The sequence below is a fragment of the Bombina bombina genome, chromosome 2, assembly GCF_027579735.1.
Source record: "Bombina bombina isolate aBomBom1 chromosome 2, aBomBom1.pri, whole genome shotgun sequence".
NCBI lineage: Eukaryota > Metazoa > Chordata > Amphibia > Anura > Bombinatoridae > Bombina > Bombina bombina.
Window position 1 is genome coordinate 316,398,784 of NC_069500.1, and position 18,446 is coordinate 316,417,229.

Sequence of the window (18,446 nt, forward strand, 5' to 3'; positions counted from 1 at the left end):
GGTGATTAAGACTCACGGACACCACGGATACCACGGACCACTCATTTGTGACACAGACTCACCTATTTGAAAAACACACGAACGAGTGAAGATTAAAGCATAAATGATTATGGGATTGCGACTGTCTGTATCACTGTCACACGAACATACGGACTATTTAAAAAACGAGTGCTAACTTACTTCAGACGCAGACATTACAGATCACAGACCGAAGTTTAACCCTGCTGGGCGAGACTGTATCTCAAGTTTAACTTGGTGAAAATTTAAATACATTGGGACTGCACATCTTTAGAATGCTAGTAATATAATGGATGATATAACTGGCGAATATTGAAATTGATACTTTGTTTCAAGTTCGACTTGATTAAACAACCACAATACACTGGGACTGTATAATTTGATAGATTTGAAAACAGGTGAAAAATTACCTCCACTCAGGATCGTCTGAATTCAAAAAGCTGGGGTTTACTCTAATTATAGTAACTGTTTTCGCAGGTAATGCTTTTCATTCCCCCTTGGGACACCTTGGTGGTTGCACAATTTCTTTTTTCTTTAACAATTGGAAATGTTTTTTTTGTCAATAGATTGACAACTTGTCTGTTTTTTCTGTTTTTTTGGTGGATGTGGGTTTGTGTGAGGAGGAGTATGTGAATGAGTTGAGCCCCTTATATGATGACATTGCTGTTATAATTTAAGTTGTTTTTGAATAAATTGTTATAGAATCCAGTGCTGGGATCTTTTTGTGTTATATATATATATATCCCAGTATTTATACACATTACATATACATATATAATTTTTATACATATATATTTATTTACATAGCCCCCCCATCGTCTTATCACTACATCCATAGCTGACATGGAAATCCATAGAAATCTATAATGATAGGAATTTAACCATATGTTAGTGTGCCTTAGAGTTGTGCTTGGAAAAAAAAATTTGTAATATGAGCACAAAAATTAAAGACGTATTGATTGAACTCAAGCAATGTTAGAAAAACATTAATTGTTTCTGTATTCAAATGCATATTAAAACACTTTGAAAAGTCACATTCAGGTAGAACTTCTCAATAAGGACCAGATTACAAGGTATCAGCGTGGCCTCAATGGACAGTGTGTCCGATACATACGAAAATAAATAAATACCACTGTTGAAAACTTTTTCTGATACCAATATATAAGCGACACCGGGTTTAAGTGAATCCTAAGGGTGGTGACTCAATGTTTATTTATATTCATATTGGCGTATTATTCAATACCGCTCGGACTACCCCTCATTACTCTTCTGGTGTTTTATATATATAGACCACTGCTAAGCTTGGAATTACATAGATATATGTTGAGCGATAAGTGTCTTAATATGCATGTTCTTGATACATTTGCTTGTATGTATGTATGAAACTTTTATATATAGGGATTCAGCTAGAAATCAGCTGAATTTGTTTAATCAAAGCAGTTTGCAGGCAGGAAGACGCCCTTGAGCGCATAGCTTGTTTGTTACTGTGTGGATACATTTGTGGTGAATGGGCCTTTGATCCCGACTGATACCTAGGGGGGTAGTTATCAAGCCGTCTACTTTACCTGCCTTTGCCGGTTCAATACGCCCGCCTAAGCTCGCCTACCATCGCCGCCGCGGACCTGCAAAATTTCGCCTAAGTTATCAAAATAGCTGTCAAAAAGCCGCGCACCAAGTACGGGGCGATGAGCAGCGGACTGTGAGAGTTATCACTCATCCGATCTCGCTGCTCTTCGGCTTTTTGACAGCTTTATTACTAGCCTGTCACTAAGCACCCACACTAACTATACTGTTCTACCCCCTATAGCGGTGCCCCCGGAGCCCCTCGCAACTCAATAAAGTTATTAACCCCTAAACCGCTGCTCCTAGACCCCGCCACAATTCTCCGCTCCCGGACACCGCCACCACCTACATTATACCTAGTAACCCCTATCCTGACCCCCTTATATCGCCGCCACCTATAATAAAGTTATTAACCCCTATCATGCGGATCCCGGACCTCGCCGCAACTAAATAAATAGTTTAACCCCTAAACCGCCACTCCCGGACCCACCACAACCTATATTAAACTTATAAACCCCTAATCTGCCCCCCTACACCGACGCCACCTATAATAAATGTATTAACCCCTATCCTGCCCCCCACTACACCGCCGCCACTGTAATAAAATTATTAACCCCTAAACCTAAGTCTAACACTAAGCCTAATACCCCCCTAACTTAAATATTAATTAAATAAATCTAAATAATATTTCTCTTATTAACTAAATTAATCCTATTTAAAACTAAATACCTTTAAAATAAACCCTAATATAGCTATAATATAAATAATAATTATATTGTAGCTATCTTAGGATTTATTTTTATTTTACAGGCATCTTTCAATTTATTTTAACTAGGTACAATAGCTATTAAATAGTTATTAACTATTTAATAACTGAAAAAAGAACAAAATCAAGCGAGCCACTTCAAAAGAATGAGGTAAGTTTAATAGATAAAAAGAACACATACAAAAAATCACTCAAAAGGCTGTGGGGTTAAAAGAAAAAAAAAGAAAAAGAGTATGCCATTACTCCACAGCTTGGCCAGTCGGTCTTACACGTTTCGGCTGGTAAATAGCCTTAATCATAGACCATAGTGAGCATCCGGTTTGAAGAAGTCTTCCATCCGATGAAGTCATCATCCAGGCGGTGCTGAAGAAGTCTTCCATCCGGGCGATGTCATCTTCCAAGAGGCGTCGTCAATCTTCTTTCTTCCGGATCCATCTTCATACCCCGACGGCCGACGACTGAATGAAGGTTCCTTTAAGGGACGTCATCCATTCCTACCTTAATTCCGATTGGCTGATAGAATCCTATCAGCCAATCGGAATTGAAGGGACACCATCTTGGATGACGTCCCTTAAAGGAACCTTCATTCAGTCGTCGGTCGTCGGGGAAGAAGGATGTTCTGCGTCGGCGGGATGAAGATGGATCCGGAAGAAAGAAGTTTGAAGACGCCGCTTGGAAGATGACATCGCCCGGATGGAAGACTTCTTCAGCGCCGCCTGGATGATGACTTCATCGGATGGAAGACTTCTTCAGCGCCCCTTGGATGATGACTTCTGCCGCTCCGGATCTCCTCTTCGGTTCCATCGGTGGTCGACTGGCTGAAGACGACTCAAGGTAGGATGATCTTCAGGGGGGTAGTGTTAGGTTTATTTAAGGGGGGTTTGGGTTAGATTAGGGGTATGTGGGTGGTGGGTTTTAATGTTGTGGGGGTTGTATTTTTCTTTTACAGGCAAAAGAGAAGAATACTTTGGGGCATGCCCCGCAAAAGGCCCTTTTAAGGGCTGGTAAGGTAAAAGAGCTTTGAACTTTTTTAATGTAGAATAGGGTAGGGCATTTTTTTATTTTGGGGGGCTTTGTTATTTTATTAGGGGGCTTAGATTAGGTGTAAGTAGCTTAAAATTGTAATATTTTTTAAATGTTTGTAACTTATTTTTTTTATTTTTTTGTAACTTAGCTTTTTTTATTTTTTGTACTTTAGTTAGTTTATTTAATTGTATTTAATTGTAGTTATTTGTAGGTAATTTATTTAATTAATTTAATGATTGTGTAGTGTTAGGTTTAATTGTAACTTATGCTAGGATTTATTTTAAAGGTAATTTTGTATTTCTTTTAGCTAGGTAGTTATTAAATAGTTAATAACTATTTAATAACTATTCTAACTAGCTAAAATAAATACAAAGTTACCTGTAAAATAAATATAAATCCTAAAATAGCTACAATGTAATTATTAATTATATTGTAGCTATCTTAGGGTTTATTTTACAGGTAAGTATTTAGTTTTAAATAGGAATAATTTATTAAAGTATAGTGTAGTGTTAGGTGTAATTGTAACTTAGGTTCTTTTTTATTTTACAGGTTAATTTATCTTTATTTTAGCTAGGTAGCTATTAAATAGTTAATAACTCTTTAATAGCTATTGTACCTAGTTAAAATAAATTGAAATTTGCCTGTAAAATAAAAATAAATCCTAAGATAGCTACAATATAATTATTATTTATATTGTAGCTATATTAGGGTTTATTTTAAAGGTAAGTATTTAGTTTTAAATAGGAGTCATTTAGTTAATAAGAGAAATATTATTTAGATTTATTTAATTAATATTTAAGTTAGGGGGGTGTTAGGGTTAGTGTTAGACTTAGGTTTAGGGGTTAATAATTTTATTACAGTGGCGGCGGTGTAGGGGGGCAGGATAGGGGTTAATAAATGTATTATAGGTGGGGACGGTGTAGGGGGGGCAGATTAGGGGTTAATAAGTTTAATATAGGTTGCGGCGGGGTCCGGGAGCGGCGTTTTAGGGGTTAAACTATTTATTTAGTTGCGGCGAGGTCCAGGATCCGCAGGATAGGGGTTAATAACTTTATTATAGGTGGCGACGGTATAGGGGGGCAGGATAGGAGTTAATAGGTATAATGTAGGTGGCGGTGGGCTCTGGGAGCGGTGGTTTAGGGGTTAACATATTTATTATAGTGGTGGTGGGCTCCGGGAGCGGCGGTTTTGGGGGGTAATAACTTTATTTAGTTGTGGCGGTGTAGGGGGGACAGATTAGGGGTGTTTAGACTCGGGGTACATGTTAGGGTGTTATGTGTAGACAGCTCCCATAGGAATCAATGGGATGTGTGGCAGCAGCGAACATGAACTTTCGCTATGGTCAGACTCCCATTGATTTCTATGGGATCCGCCACCTCCAGGGCGGCGGTTTGAAAACCAGGTACGCTGGGCCAGAAAAGTGCCGAGCGTACCTGCTAGTTTTTTGATAACTAGCAAAAGTAGTCAGTTTGTGCCGCACTTGTGTGTGGAACATCTGGAGTGACGTAAGAATCGATCTGTGTCGGACTGAGTCTGGCGGATCGAAGCTTACGTCACAAAATTCTACTTTTGCCGGTATCTAGGGCTTGATAACTAAGGCGAATCAGCCTCGCCACAAATACGCTGCGGAAGTCCAGCATATTTGAGGTTGACGGCCTGATAACTAGGGGCCCTAGTATGCAGCTTTATCCCTATTATAGGATTATACATGTCCTTTGGGCCACTGGCCCCTTTTTAATATTATAGTAGTAAGATGCTAGATAATGTGACTGTTGAATAAAGATTTTGGAAAGCCAATACCCATCTCTAAATACATATCAAAGCATCCCCCTACTTGTATATCTGTTTTTGTAGCCAGATGATAGATGGTTCGTTTTGATTGATGAATGAGTTTGAAAGCATAAATTCCCATCTCAAAATACTTACCACTGCATCCTCCTACTGTCTATGTTCATTTGTGTAAATAAATGTTAATAAAGTGTAATTTTTAATCAATTTTCTATTTTAAAAGAGCTGATTACTTTGGGGCAATGCCCTGCAAAAGGCCCTTTAAGGGCTATTTATAATTTAGTGTAGGGTAGGGCTCTTTTTATTTTGGGGGGCTTTTTTTATTTTGTTAGGGGGATTAGATTAGGTGTAATTAGTTTAAAAATCTTGTAGTTTGTTTATTATTTTCTGTAATTTAATGTTTGTTTTTTTTGTATTTTAGATAATTTTATTTAATTGTATTTAATTGTATTTAATGTAGGGAATTAATTTAATTATAGTGTAGTGTTAGATGTTAGTGTAACATAGGATAGGTTTTATTTTACAGGTATATTTGTATTTATTTTAGCTAGGTAGTTAGTAGATAGTTAATAACTATTTAGTAACTATTCTACCTAGTTAAAATAAATACGAAGTTGCCTGTAAAATAAAAATAAACCCTAAGCTAGCTACAATGTAACTATTAATTATATTGTAGCTAGCTTAGGTTTTTTTTTCAGGTAAGTATTTAGTTTTAAATAGGAATAATATATTTAATGATAGGAATATTTATTTAGATTTATTTAAATTATATTTAAGTTAGTGGGTGTTAGGGTTAGGTTTAGATTTAGGTTTAGGGGTTAATACATTTAATATAGTGGCGGCGGTGTAGGGGGTGGTAGATTTGGGGTTAATAAGTATAATGTAGGTGGCGGCGGTGTAGGGGGGGGCAGATTAGGGGTTAATAACTTTATGTAGGTGGCGGCGATGTCGGGGCAGCAGATTAGGGGTTAATAAGTATAATGTAGGTGGCGGCAGATTAGGGGTTAATAAGTATAATGTAGGTGGCGGCGGTGTAGGGGGGCAGATTAGGGGTTAATAACTTAATGTAGGTGGCGGCGGTGTTGGGGCAGCAGATTAGGGGTTAATAAGTATAATGTAGGTGGCGGCGTTGTAGGGGGCGGCAGATTAAGGGTTAATAAGTATAATGTAGGTGGCCACGGTGTAGGGGCGGCAGAATAGGGGTGTTTAGACTCGGGTACATGTTAGGGTGTTAGGTGTAAACATTACCTTAGGAATCAATGGGATATCGGGCAGCAGCGAACATGAGTTTTCACTGCCTTCAGACTCCCATTGATTCTTATGGTATCTGCCGCCTCTAGGGCGGCGGATTGAAAACCAGGTACGCTGGGCCGGAATATTGCTGAGCGTACCTGTAAGGAGTTTGTTTGTTAACTAGTAAAAGTAGTCAGATAGTGCCGAATTGGCATTCGGAACATCTGTAATGATGTAAGCATCGATCTGTGTCGGACTTTGCCTGGCGGATCATATGTTACATCAGAAAATTCTACTTTTGCTGGTCTGTAGGGTTTAGTAACTTAGGGGAATCAGGCTTGCCACAAATACACTGCGGAATTCCAGCGTATTTGCTGTTGACGGCTTGATAAGTAGATGCCATAGTATTTTTTTTAAATGCTATTAGTTCATTACAAATCCCTTACCCCAAGTTCTGCCACTCAGAAATCAAAAGGTTAAAAAAATATTGTGTTCAGTATAATTATATAACATTTTTTATGAAAGGTTTTTAACACAAATGTTATAAACAACAAATACTTTCTGAACAGAAGGGGTTAAGTGCTTGTAAAATAAATACTTTGTCAAGGCTGTCTCTCCTTAGCACCTTCACATGAGAGCTGTCACATCAGCAGTGAGAGCTAAGAGCAGCACATCCCAGTAATGCACTGCTGATCTGAATGTGGATGAAAGAAGTGAAAGGCTAACAGCTCTGCCACTTAAAGGCCAAATAGCAGCCAAAATAGAACAAGGGCTGCTCCTTCCCTGCATTGCACACTCCAACAGCCCTCTATATGGGGAACTGTATAAGCGGAATCCCTCTCCGCACACACACTGGATATGCAGTGCAGAGAGGGGAGAGGCATTAAAATAATTTCCTCTCTTACTGCTGATTCAGCATACATTGTGCTCAACACAAAAAATGCTGTGCACAATTATAAGTGTAAGAGCAGATGCAGCACTATATTTCTGCCTCACAGATTTCCCTCTTCTATTAGTTCCCATCCACAGTACAGATTGTCCGTGTTACTGTTAAACTAACACTTTCATGCCCCCCAAGAGATATACATGAGAGCTGCCTCACTTGGGGCTTTTTCTTGGTTGGCTTAATGATGAAATGTGACACATAACCTGACAGACAGTGTGTGGATGCTCCATACAGCACCTTCTAAGTTATTGTGCAATTGAGGGAGACTGAGCTGGTCATTATTATTATTATCAGTTATTTGTAGAGCACCAACAGATTCAGCAATGCTATAAACATAGGCAGTATACAAGATAACATTTATAGAGATCAAATGGGTAGAGGGCCCCGGCTATATTTGCACTATTTGTAGTTTACTTTTATGAAGGTGAACTACAAACAGCTGGGCTCATTGGCTTACATGCTAAGGGGTTTGAGGGGATAGCAGTGGAGATAGGAAGGTTAGTGTAGGTTGTATGCATCCCTGAATAGTAGAGACTTTAGAGAGAGCTTGAAGCTTAGGCTTAGGGGAGAGTCTTGTGGAGTGAGGCAGAAAGTTCCATAAGATGGGAGCCAGTCTGGAGAACGGGAGGGACAGTATCTGGAGAGATGTACGGGGGAGCAGTGCAGTTGAGGGCTTTGTATGTCAGAGTGCGAATTTTGTGTTTAATCCTGGAGGCAAGAGGAAGCCAGTGAAGGAATTGGCAGAGAGGTACAGCAGATGAAGAGCAACATGTAAGGAAGATGAGCCAGGCAGAGGCATTCATTATGGATTATAAAGGAGCTAGGCAGTAGCTAGAGAGACCAGAGTGGATGGAGTTGCAGTAGTCAAGACGGGAAAGGATGAGAGAGTGGATTAAAATCTTAGTTGTGTAAGGAAATGTCTAATTTTAGAGATGTGTTTTTTTAAGGTGGAAGTGGCAGGTTTTAGTCAAGGACTGAGGAGTGAAAGAGTCAAGTGTGACCCCAAGACATAGGGCATGTGGGGTAGGGGTATTATGGAGTTATAAACACTTATAGAGAAATGGGGGGTGGAGATTTTGGAAGAAGGGGGGGAAATAATGAGCTCAGTTTTGCAGAGATTTAGCTTGAGGTAGTGAGAGGACATCCAAGATGAGGTATGAGAGAGACAGTTAGTGACATGGGTTATCAAGGAAGTTGGTAGATCTGGTGCAGAGAGGTAGATTTGGGTCTCAACAGCACACAAATAATATTGAAACCTGTGGACTTTATTAAGGAACCTAATGATGATATGTAGATTGAGAAGGGAAGTGGACCGAGGACAGAGCCTTGCGGTACCCCAATAGAAAGTGGTAACAGGGCAAAGAATGCCCCAGAAAAGGCTACACTAAAGGTACGGTTAGACAGATAGGAAAAGAACCACAAGAGAGGGGTGTCACAGATGCCAAAGGATTAGAGGGTTTGGAGCAAAAGAGGGTGGTCAACAGTATCAAAGGCTGCAGACAAATCAAGGAGGATAAGCAGAGAGAAGTTGCCTCTCTCCATGTATTTGCAGCTAAGGTCAGAATATTTGGTAGGCTTTATTTTATTTTTTTATTTTACTTTACCATTAATTTCTTTTTTCTTGTTATGATAGTTGAGGCTGCATGTCCCTAAACCCTCTGTGCATTAAATTCAATTGCACTCAAGCAGACATGTTTACTTTCAGCTCGTAATGTGCAAGCTACTTCTGACGCACATTAAGAGATACTATATACCCTTTATGTCTTGCTTGTAACAGTTAAAGCACCACTGATATTCTAGCCTTTATTTGATAATATTAATACTGCCAAATGAAACTAGTAACAAGTAAAATGTATTTCTTACACAGTGAGAGCATCAACTGAAAGTTTCTTTTGTAAACTAAGCAAGTTTGACATGAAACCCCAAAAAAATATTTCATGATTTAGGCTTTCTTTAGTTGAAAGCTAAGGTGAGTAAGAGAGCGATCAGCGCCTAGGACTGTATACCCGCTACACTATAAAGAAGACCCCCTAATAGGTCTAGTGGAAGATAAGATTATGGATAAATAGGAGCGCCAAAGGCTAAGGTATAATTCAGGTAGCAGCACTCTATACAGTTAAAATTTGTAAAAGCAATTTATTACATTTATATCATAAAATTCGAATGAAAAACAACATAAATTAAATTACAATGAGTTAAAAACACAGAAATTAAAAAGATGGATCCTACTACAATGGTGTCTCAAGAAAAGAGGGGAAGAGGGGCCTAGCCAGTGGCAAGAGTGGGGGATGGCTCTACCACCCGATCTATAAAGACCAACAGGGTACTCTTTTATTATGAGGACAAAGTGGGGTTTCACCACATAAAATGGATAAAGGTGTTCTCAAAAATGAAAGTATACAACAAGTCTATTCCAGACAAAAATGGAACCAAAAAATCCAAAGTGGATTTACAACTCAATTGTGTGTGTGGCGCGTAAAAAACAACGCGTGAAATGTGAAAAAGGATGTGAAAAAGCAAAAACAAAACGGGGATCAAACTCAGTTTGTCCAATCAAAAATGGTTATAAAATTGTGTTGCAAAAATAAAAAATAAAAAATGGATGATTGGTCCAAATCAACGAATACAAATGTGGACCGTACATGTGGGTGAAAATGTACAGTGACAAATATCAACAAAGGTGCAACAAATATCAAATAATAAAAGTTTAAACAACAATGCTTGAGAACATATGAAAAATAAAAAACACAAAAACAAAGTGGGTCTGATGAATCCTAAAAATATCCTATAAAATGTCCAAAACAAAAGTCCATTAAGTGGAAAAAAAGTCCATTAAGTGAAAATGTACAGGATCGTTTCATTCGGTGGTTCTTTTTCACTTAATGGACTTTTGTTATGGACATTTTATAGGATATTTTTAGGATTCATCAGACCCACTTTGTTTTTGTGTTTTTTATTTTTCATATGTTCTCAAGCATTGTTGTTTAAACTTTTATTATTTGATATTTGTCGCACCTTTGTTGATATTTGTCACTGTACATTTTCACCCATTTCACCTCCATGTGTACGGTCGACATTTGTATTCGTTGATTTGGACCAATCATCCATTTTTTATTTTTTATTTTTGCAGCACAATTTTATTACCATTTTATAACCATTTTTTATCGGACAAACCGGGTTTGATCCCCATTTTGTTTTTGCTTTTTCACATCCTTTTTCACTTTTCACACGTTGTTTTTTCCTCACCACACACAATTGAGTTGTAAATTCACTTTGGATTTTTAGGTTCCATTTTTGTCTGGAATAGACTTGTATACTTTCGTTTTTGAGAACACCTTTATCCATTTTATGTGGTGAAACCCCACTTTGTCCTCATAATAATAGAGTACCCTGTTGGTCTTTATAGATCGGGTGGTAGAGCCATCCCCCACTCTTGCCACTGGCTAGGCTCCTCTTCCCCTCTTTTCTTGAGACACCATTGTAGTAGGATCCATCTTTTTAATTTCTGTGTTTTTAACTCATTGTAATTTAATTTATGTTGTTTTTCATTCGAATTTTATGATATAAATGTAATAAATTGCTTTTACCAATTTTAACTGTATAGAGTGCTGCTACCTGAATTATACCTTAGCCTTTGGCGCTATTTATCCATAATAGTTTCTTTAGTTGAAAAGCATATCTAGATAGGCTCAGGAGCAGCAATGCATTACTGGGAGCTAGCTGCTGATTGGTGGCTGCACAAAAAAATGTCTTTTTTTATTGGTTCACCAGATGTCTTCAGATAACTCACAGTATGCACAGCTGCTCCTGTCAAAAGGGATACCAAGAAAATTAAGCTAATTGTATACAATAAGTAAAATGGAAAATTGTTTAAAATCACATGCTCTATTTGAATCATGAAAAATAAGAAAAAGAAAAATGTTGGATTTCATGTCCCTTTAAGTTCTAAGATTTGAATTGTGATATTTTGCCAAGAAACATCTCCCACTTTAGCTATTTAAAAGCTAAGCTACTCTATTCTGGCAACAACTGCTACTCTAAATAAACAGTTGCTGGAAGTTTCATACAGAATGGCCCCGCTTTATCACTAATGGACTGTGATGAATTAACCCAAACATGCTGTAATATTCTAAACTTCAGCTTCACTTGTGTGAGAAATCCAATCCTTTTTCCCAAAACTATATTTAAAAGACTAAGGGAAAAGCAACAATCAAAAGAACATGCTTTACTGTAAACAATATATATATATATAAAATAATAGTAATAATGATAATGATACAAAAGATATACATACTGGCAGAAAATGTCCACCCTTCTGAATTCTGTGATCCAGGTCCTGATTGTGTTGTTAAAAAATAAATCAAGATTTTCTGAGCTTTAAATTTTTTAAAAAAAGTGAATGCAAGAAGAAGAACTTTTGTATTTTTTAAAATGGCTAATTTAAAGGGACATTAAACACTTTGAGACAATATTTTCATTATTTATTGTGTCCCATTTTTCCTGTAATTCCATTCTGAAATTGTGAGATTTTCAGTTCCTGATAGAAATGAAAGTGCCATTGGCTGTACACTATAATGACCTATTTATATCTGTACCTTAATGGCCACAGCAGAGAAGGTAACCTAAGTTACAACATGGCAGCTCCCATTGTTTTATAGCCACTAAGGGGCCAATTTATTAAAGTGCAGATGGATATGATACGATGTAGCGTATCATGTCCACTGCATCGATAAATGCTGAAAGAATATGCTGTCAGCATTTATCATTGCACAAGCAGTTCTAGTGAACTGCTTGTACAATGCTGCCCCCTTCAGATTCGCGGCCACTTGTAGGGGGTGTCAATCAGCCCGATCGTATAGGGCTGATAGTATATTGCTGTCCGCAGCCTCAGAGTAGAGGGACAAGTTATGGAGCAACGGTCTTTAGAAATAACAAAAATATATCTACATGTTATTCTTAGACTAATCTTTCTTTGAATGCATCATTCTGTCTAGCATTTGTTTTGTGTCCCTTTAAATGTAAGATGAATTGTAAAATTGTTTAGAACTCAAACTGTACAGAAGGGACCAACTTTTGCTTTCAAAAAATTATATATTAAGCAAAATACATTTTAACAACTTTATACTATCAATCAGAAGCAATTTGAAAATGTTCATTAAAATATATTTTGTAGGCTCTAAAATATTAAGATCATGATTTAATATTTCAATATTATTTTCAGTTCAAGCATTGCTTTATTTTCATTGTATAACCAAGAGGATTAGAGCAATTATTTATTGAAGTAGTGTAAGTAATACACAACTTAATCTTACATCAACAAATCATTATTATGATTACTTTAATAGCAGCATCCTTCCATTTCTTCATAGATTTATATCCTGAGTAGTTTCTGTATTTAACTTGTTATTTTAGTATGTTAAGATCAGAGACAATAAAATAGTATAAATCCATCAAAGATAGTTAGTCTATCTATCTATCTATCTATCTATCTATCTATCTATCTATCTATCTATCATCTATCTGTCTGTCTATCATCAATCAATCAATCTATCTATCTATCTATCTATCTATCTATCTATATATATCTGTATGTCTGTCTGTCTATTATCTATCATCCATCTGTCTATCATCTATCTATCTATCTATCCATCTATCTATCTATCATCTATCTATCTATCTATATCACCTATCTATCTATCATCTATCAATCAAATTCATGTTTTATTCCAAACACTGACCTTTTTTTTGCCCTAGTAATCATCAAACTTCATACTGAGGTATTTCTTTAGCTTCCTTTGCTATCACATTCCAAACCGATAGTTGGGCAGTTGTTGAATTAGCTAATTGTACACATGCAAAATAACCTTAGTATCTGCATTTCATACACTGAGGTTTTATAAGAAACATGTTTTTCTTTTGTTAGTAAATATTTTATTTTTTTGGTAAAGGTAGGGTTAGTCTATTTTGGGATACCTTAGGGGGTGTTAGGTTAGGGGGTTTAGATGTTAGTGGGTTAATTTGCATTGGGGCACTGGCAGTTTAGGGGTTAATAGTATAGTGGGGTATTTGCAATGTGGGGTGTGTGGCAGTGTAGGGGTTAATAATGTAGAAGCTTACTTTACGTGTGTGTGTATGGCGGTTTAGGGGTTATAGGGTAAAGAGGTAGTTTGCAATGTGGAGGTGGTGGTTTAGGGGTTCATAGTGTAGGTTAGTGCAACTGTTTCCTATGAACAAACTCTTTTAGGTCACATAAAATTTTGAGCAGTAAATGCAATTGCGTTTGTGCAATCGCATTTACTTTCAACTTGTAATACGAATGCATATTACCACTCGATGCTACCTATAGAAAAAATGGGAAGCATAAACTACCATGCAAACAAATTCACTGTATGTTTAACAGCATACCTCTTGTAATATGGATTTGAGCTAAAAGAACACTGTGATCTCGCAATTGCATTTGCGCTATTCACACAACGATAGTCCTCCACTTGTAATCTGGCCTTAAGCATTTTAGCTGATACAATTAAAAGTAACTGTCTCTTTGTCTCTCTTTGTTTTGAGATCTTAGGAGTGGAACCTCAATTACAGAATGAGCTCATCAGTATCTTATTCTATTTTAATTCAAAGCATACTCACTTAGATAGCCTTTAATTGTGTTTATGAGGTAATAAGCTATAAGCCTGCCCAGACGGCAGTCTATGTTGAAAAAATACAAACCCCCAAGCAAAATTTACAAAAAATAAAAAAGTAAAATGAAAGAAAAAAATAAACAAAGCTATCCAAAATAAAAAAATTAAACCTAAGCTAATACCGCTATAAAAATAAAAAATCCCCCCCAAAATCAAAACACCCTCTAATCTAATACTAAACTGCTAATAGACCTTAAAAGGGTCTTTTGTAGGGCATTGCCTTAAGTTAAACAACTCTTTTACTTCTAAAAAATACTAATTCCCCCCCAGCAGTATAAAAAAACACCCACCAAAACCCCCAAAATAAAATACCTAACACTAAAAAAACTGAACTACCCATTTGTATGGGCAGAGCTCTTTTACTGCCCTTAAAAGGGCAATCAGCTCTTTTTCTAGCCCCAAAAAAACCCTAATCTAAAAAAAAAACACCCCAAAAATTTAAATAAAAAAGCCTAAACCTAAGCCCCAAATAGGTACTCATTGTTCCTGAAGTCCGGCGGAGAAGGTCTTCTTCCAGATGGATCCATTATCTTCAATCTTCATCCGAAGTGAAGGCAGCGGGGAGCGGAGGTGCGGAGCTGTGTTCCTGATGCCTGGATCTTCAATGGCAGTCCTCAGCGGCGGCAGTCCTTGGCGGCGGTGGTTCCGTCGTAAAATGAAGATTGAATGCAATGTACCGCAATCAATTTGGGGTACCTTGCATTCCTATTGGCTGAAATTTTTAAATCAGCCAATAGGATTTGAGCTACTGAAATCCTATTGGCTGTTCAAATCAGTCAATAAGATTTCAGTAGCTCGTATCCTATTGGCTGATTTAAAAAATTTCAGCCAATAGGAATGCAAGGTACCCCAATAAATATGAGGTACCTTGCATTCAATCTTCAGTGTGCGGCAGACGATCACATGAAGAGGAGCCTCCACGCTGCAGAGGAGTGCCACCGAGCATCGCCACATCTGTGAACACCGCTCCGCACCTCTGCTCCGCGCCACCATTGCTGTGGATGAAGATAGAAGATGACCCGTCTGGAAGAAGATCTTCTCCGCCGGACTTCAGATACCTTGAGTACCTATTTGCGGCTTTAGTGTTAGGCTTTTTTTTTTTTTTCTTCAATTAGAGTTTTTTTGGCAATTGAAAAAGAGCTGAATGCCCTAAAGTGTTAGGTTTTTTTATTTTGTGGGGTTTGGTGGGTGGAGGATTTTACTGTTATGGGGGACTTAGTATTTTTTTGTTTAAGGAAAAGAGCTGTTTAACTTAGGGCAATACCCTACAAAAGGCCCTTTTAAGGGCTATTGGTAGTTTATTCTTAGATTAGGGGGTGTTTTTATTTTGGGGGTGCTTTTTTCATGGGGATTAGGTTTATTTTTTTTTTTTTTTGGATAATGTGGTTTATTATTTTCTGTAATGTTAGCCTTTTTTTATTTTGTGTAATTTTAGATTATTTTAATGTAATCTTAGGTTTTTGTTTTTTTAAAGTACTGTTAGGATTTTTTATTTTAATTGTAATGTAGTATTTTATTATTTTATTTAATTAAGGGTTTAATTTAGGGGGTGTTAGGTTAGGGGGCTTAGTCATTAAATTAGTTATTTGCATTGTGGGGGTTGGCGGTTTAGGAGTTAATAGGTTAATTAGTTTTAATGTGTTGTGGGGGGTTGGCAGATTAGGGGTTAATATGTTAATTACATTTATTGTGTTGGTGGTGGATGGCGGTTTAGGGGTTAATAGATGTATTAGGTAGTTTGCGATGTTGGGGTTGGCGGATTTAGGGGTTAATAATTTTATTATATAGTTGTTTTTTTCTTAATACTTGTGCGAGCGGTTATTTTTTTTTTAATAATTATTGCGTGCGGTTACGTTTTATTTTGTTAATACTTATTGCGGGTGGTTAGGGTTTTTTAATACTTATTGCTGGCAGTTATTATTTTTTTAATACTTATTGCGTGTGGTTAGGTTTTTATTTTGTTAATACTTATTGCGGGTGGTTAGGTTTTTCCCGATGGATTCCGAAAATGACAGGGTAGTGAAAGAATCCACCGCAGTCACCACCCTACCATTTTTCAGAATTTAAGGTAAATTATTTTGGCTGCGCGCACAGCCAACATTCTTTTGGCTGCCTCGCGCAGCCAACATTCCTTTGAAGATGCGTGCGCAATTAGTGGCACAGACGGACGCGTTACAAACGCGATTATAGTATAGATGTAAGCAAACTATTACTTACAATGTCACACTGTTGGGCTGAAGAGAATCTAAATCTTCACCTTCAGATAATTTAGCAGGCAGTAAAAGCCAAATTACTCTGCATTTTAATTATCTAAAACTAAATAGCAATACTGGGGATATAGCAAACATTCCATTGTCATTTTGTTTCCCACTGATGCTCTTTCAATACCATGGACACAGCAATCAATCTCCAATTATAAAGCTCTGATCCGCCTGCTCTACTAAAACACATTGAATTTCTGTCGAAATAAGAAAATAATGTAAATAAAAAACTGAGGTAAAGGATTCTATTTGCACTTTATTTTTTCTGTATAACTCTAAGATTTCTGAAGAATTCAAAGAAATACATAATCATCAAGGTAATTCCCCAAATCAGCATTGATTTCTTAAAGGGACAGTAAAATTAAAATTAAACTTGAATGATTCAGAGCATACAATTTAAACACGTTTCCAGTTTACGTCTATTGTCTAATTGTCTTTGTTCTCTTGGTATCCTTTACAGTAAAGCAGGCCTAGGTAGGTTAAGGAGCAGCAATGTATTGGTGGGATCAAGCTTCTGATTAGTGGCTGTGCATGTATTGGATGTACAGCTAGCTGCTATTTGTACATTGCAGCTTCTTCAACAAAGGAAACCAAGAAAATGGAGCAAATTTGATAATAGAAGTAATATGTAAAGTTGTTTAAAATGATATGCTCTATCTGAATCCTGAAAGGGAATGTTTGTGTTTCATGTACCTTTAAAATAACATAGGAGTTGCATAGACTTTTATTAAAGGAACAGCAAACACTTTGAAATTGTAACACTTTTCTGCAGTTGTGCATTAAACATACTAGTTGAGTTTAAAAAAAGCGTAAATGTTTATTGCTGCAAATTAATTTTTCAAATTGCCATACTCCACATATCTCTTATTTGAGGGAGATAACCCTGACTTGCTACTGGAGTAGACACCACTGGCCAGTCATTTTGTTAGCAAAGCTATCATTATTTTGTAGTGTTTAATTATATATTCTGTGCTAAAGCCAGGTAAGACACATGTGGGGAAGGGTTAGGCTTGTGTAGCTTGCCATGAGCTCATTCAGTTCTCAAAACGGGAAAACTTAATTTTCAGACTTAAAATTACATTATTATTATTATTATTATCGGTTATTTGTGGAGCGCCAACAGATTCTGCAGCGCTATAAACAAAGGCGGAGTACAACAAAACAATTATAGGGATCAAATGGGTAGAGGGCCCTGCAAAGAGTTGCACTGTTGTGGTCAGCTCTTAAGAAGGTGATCTACAAACAGCTGGACTCTTAGGGTTACATGCTAAGGGGGTTCAGGGGATAGCAATGGAGGAGAGGAACTGGTATAAAGAAAGGTTAGCATAGGTTGTATGCATCCCTGAACAGTAGAGTTTTTAGGGAGCACTTGAAGCTTTTAAAACTAGAAGAGAGTCTTGTGGAGCGAGGCAGAGAGTTCCACAAGATGGGAGCCAGTCTGGAGAATTCCTGTAAACGTTAGTGTGATGAGGTGACAAGAGAGGAGGAAAGTAGGAGGTTGTGAGCAGAGCGAAGGGGACGGGAGGGAGAGTATCTGGAGACAAAATCTGAGATATAGGGGGGGAGCAGTGCAGTTGAGGGCTTTGTATGTCAGAATGAGAATTTTGTGTTTGATCCTAGAGGCAAGAGGAAGCCAGTGAAGGGATTGGCCGAGAGGTGCAGCAAATGAAGAGTGCCGTGTAAGGAAGATGAGTCTGGCAGAGGCATTCATTATGGATTGTAAAGGAGCTAGGCGGCAGGTGGGGAGACCAGAGAGGACAGAGTTGCAGTAATCGAGACCGGAAAGAATGAGAGAGTGGATTAAAATCTTAGTTGTGTCTTGTGTAAGGAAGTGTCTGATTTTAGAGATGTTTTTAAGGTGGAAGCGGCAGGCTTTAGCCAATGACTGAATGTGAGGAGTGAAAGAAAGATCTGAGTCAAATGTGACCCCGAGACATCGGCATGTGGGGTAGGGGTAATGATGGAGTTGTCGACAGTTATAGAGGGATTGGGGGTGGCGAGTTTTGAAGAAGGGGGAAAATAAGGAGCTCAGTTTTGGAGAGATTTAGCTTGAGGTAGTGAGAGGACATCCAGTTAGAGATGTGAGAAAGACAGTTAGTTACACGGGTTAGCAAGGAAGGAGATAGGTCTGGTGCAGAGAAGTAGATTTGGGTGTC